General features: G+C 44.6%; 1 long non-coding RNA gene across 1 annotated transcript; it reads left to right on the top strand.

Moving 5' to 3' along the window:
• The first annotated feature begins 1,451 nt into the window (after window positions 1-1,451).
• On the top strand, window positions 1,452-3,096 carry LOC109519751 (uncharacterized). Its single transcript, XR_002169018.1, has 3 exons — window positions 1,452-2,162; window positions 2,682-2,739; window positions 2,830-3,096. It is a non-coding gene; the product is annotated as an uncharacterized LOC109519751 (long non-coding RNA).
• The last annotated feature ends 528 nt before the right edge of the window (window positions 3,097-3,624 follow it).

Genomic DNA, 3,624 nt, shown 5'->3' with positions numbered 1-3,624 from the left:
AATCGTGGATGCCATGTCCTCTCGGCCAAAGAGTATAAAGGACCATCCACATTGTCAGAAGCCAGAAGTTCAAAATCAAACACCTGTGATGGCATGGAATGGAGGAATTCCACCAACAGCGCTTCAACAGCTTATGAGAGGTACAGTATATCACAGTAAAATTGAGATCAACATCTCTGAACAGAATGTGTTCAATCTACGTTCTACTGCATTTTTGTGACATTCCTGTAGTGAGATATTGAAATTACTGAATGTCGTTCCATAAATAAGGAGTAACGAAATTGTCTTTCGATTGGTTGTATTGTATTGTATCTGTCATACTGCATCGCAGTACCATGACAGTGACGTTGTGTCATGGAACAGCAATTTAATTTTGCAATTTAGTGCCATATCCTCCGGCAAGTTCAAGTAAAAAGGCATCAGATTGTGTTTCTGCGTCAGTAGATCCTCAGAGAAAGCCTTTTGAAATTCTGGCAGCATCCTTTTTTTCATGCCCAGACGCAAGCATACAGTACAAAAATATCCGACCCAAAAAGAAAAAAAAAATGAAAGGAAACTGTGTGTGGATTATGCATTTCAAAACATCCTTCATCTATTTGGATACCGTTCAGAGCTGCATAGAAACAGGAGCCTGATCAATGAGAATTGCTCTGGCAGAGAAAACAGTTTTTCTGGATCTTGAAAGCTGAGCATTGTTTTATGAACTCTGCACCTCTCTGCAGCCCGATGTGAAGCTAATTCACACCTGATCTGGAAACCTCACTCGTGCTAATAGAGTACCATTGGCCCATATCAGAGCATTGTCCATTAAGAACTGTTTTTTTTTTTTTAAATCAACATGATGTACAATATATGAACAGTCCCTGTTTGGCAAACCAGTTCCAGCCCATGTCTTTTACATAGTTACTGTCAATATAAACTCACACATGTGCCGTGTCAAAGGTTTTGAGTTCATGGCATAATATGACGAGGAAGGAAGATGGGTCAGCCACTTCATGAGAACAGTGAACAACTTTGGTCTGACGGCATTGAAAAATGTTCCAAATTCTTTTGCAAGATAAAAACCCATCCAAACTGTTTAATTCATTTTTGAATTAGAAGCCGCATTTGGACATCTTGGCCTATGATTTCACTCTTTCACACATATTACCATATTAATATGGCACTCTGACCTCTGTGAGGTTGTTTTGAGAAGTCAGAGGGAGGAGTGATTTAGCTTTTACATTAGTCTGCTGTCCATCATCCATGCAGCACTCTCAGATCCCTGGAGAGGGTGGAGGGAACGGCAGAGGCAGAGGGGGAGAATAAAGACAGGAGGGGGAGGGGGCTGAGCTACTGAAGGTAATACTGTGTGTGATTGTGTGTGTGTGTGTGTGTGTGTGTGTGTGTGTGTGTGTGTGTGTGTGTGTGTGTGTGTGTGTGTGTGTGTGTGTGTGTGTGTTCGTGTCCATCAGCCCACGAGGCCCTCAGAGGTCGCGTGCAGTGAGCAGTGGTGCTGCTGTGCTGCATTGCGTAAAGGCACCTCTTCATGCGCAGAACCGACTGGAGGACTTGCTGGCTGCCTCAAAGATTTACGCAATGTAAAGACGATAAGTACTGTGCTCACGTCCTCATTTATAGAATCTCAGCACCTCCTGACAGGTGACTTACCGGGGGGCTGCACAACAAGAGAATAACTTCAAATAGATTGGGAAATAGATCTACGATGAAGCTGAGTAAGACAGCAATATCTTAACTTAGATAGTTTATGGTGTACTTCTGTTGTTCTGGTGATTTCAAATGATTTGTGCAATTTCTAACATTGAGAAATTGGAATGACACTCGAGAGGACTGTTGTTTTTATCATACTGTACGTAGCCCCACTAAAGCAGGACATTAAATTTCATGAAGCATTTAACCCGTGCCCATGGTTGGAGACAGGAGGTTCTCACTGGGGCGTGGCACCACAGATAACCAGATTGCGGTGTCAAGAGATCACTTCCTGCCTGATGACCAACAGCGTGGTGAAAGGAGTGGCAAAGGAAGCAGCTCAGTATGACAACTGGAAACACTCCATTGCGAAGACCTGAAATGTGATGTAAACAAGGGTGGAGCTGCAGATCGGGTGTAGGACATACTGCAATTTTCACCCACTCGATTGCATTGGATGAAAAGAAAAGGAGGTAAGCAAGCACAAGGATGCGAGTAAATCTTCATTGTCTCTTCTCTCAAAGGCTGTGACCAGAACAGCACTTTTCAAGTTTTTTTTACTCCATCCTTAGGGTTATGAATATGTTAACGTGCTTCCACCACCTTTGTGGTGGTAGTACAGGTTTAAGAATTACAAATCTCCCTGTAACCAACAGCACTTCCCTGCGCCACGCCCGCACACACACACACACACACACACACACACACACACACACACACACATTGAAATAGGAATAAAATACTTCTGAAGGCAGTCTCCCTCCCACTTTAAATACACTTACAAAGCACCCAGAGTGGGAAGCATGGTGCCTCAGAAAGTCTGTGCAGTAGTACTGTCACGGAGCAATGCAGGGGAGAGAAGAGTGTGACGGGACAGGGCAGGCGCTCCATTCACACCCACTGCGCAGTCACACAGGAGCAGGAGGGAAGTGCAAAGATTTGGGATTCCCATGGCTAGTTTTCACACTGATTTCATATGTTTGCATCTATAGGTTAGGTATTGCTCTCAAAAGAAAGGGAAGAGATAATCATCACACTAACTTCAAAAAAGTCAGTCACACGTCTGGAATACCAACCTGTCCAGGAACCAATAACAATGTCACCAAATTAGTTTCACCTGCTGCTGTGCAAATGTGACAGAAAACTGAAGGAAGAAGAAAGGAGAGGCACTAGCCAGAGGAGCCTGATGAGGTGGCTTGGGCATCTGATTAGGATGCCTTCTGGACACCTACCTGGCCAGTCCGGGCATGTCCCACCAGCAGAAAGCACTGGGGATGACCAAGGACACGCTGGAGAGACGATGTCTGCCAGCTGGCCTGGGTACCTCTTGGAATCTCTCCGGAAGAGTTGGAAGAAGTGGCTGGGGAAAGGGAAGTCTGGGCTTCCCTGCTGAAGCTGCTGCTTCCGTAACCCAACCCCGGGTAAGTGGTAAATAATGGATGGATGGCATCAAAAGATGTTTAGCTTTTGTTCAGATTGAATGACACACACCTTGACCCAAAGTTCTGTTGTGACTCCTAGCGCAGTGTCAAGACAGGGGAGGAGACTTTAGCCTCAAACAAGGATGCATCGCTTGGATACTGGTGAAGACTTGGCTTGGGAAATAACCCAAGGTGCGGCTGTCATGGAAATACTGTATGTCAGAGTCAGAAGTCAAGTTTACAAATACACAGGTGTTCCAATTTACAAAGAGACTAGCGTTCTGGGGAAGCACATTCTCGAGTACATACTTAGGAAGGCCAGACTTGGCAAGTTCACAAGACCGTATTCTGCATTCCTGATATTGAGAAACCGCCAGAGTCATAGGAAGAACAAAGACAGAAAGTGCAGCTAATGATACTGCTGAGGCCAGCAAAATAGTTGATAGCTATGACTTAACATTATCCTCCAATCCGCTGATTGAAGTAGGTGAGGCCTATTTTAACGAGAAAAGTT

The sequence above is a fragment of the Hippocampus comes genome, unplaced genomic scaffold (genome assembly GCF_001891065.2).
Source record: "Hippocampus comes isolate QL1 unplaced genomic scaffold, H_comes_QL1_v1.1 scaffold51, whole genome shotgun sequence".
In the NCBI taxonomy this organism is placed as follows: domain Eukaryota; kingdom Metazoa; phylum Chordata; class Actinopteri; order Syngnathiformes; family Syngnathidae; genus Hippocampus; species Hippocampus comes.
The sequence above is the reverse complement of the archived record's forward strand: the minus strand, read 5'-3'. Positions and strand labels throughout refer to the sequence as shown.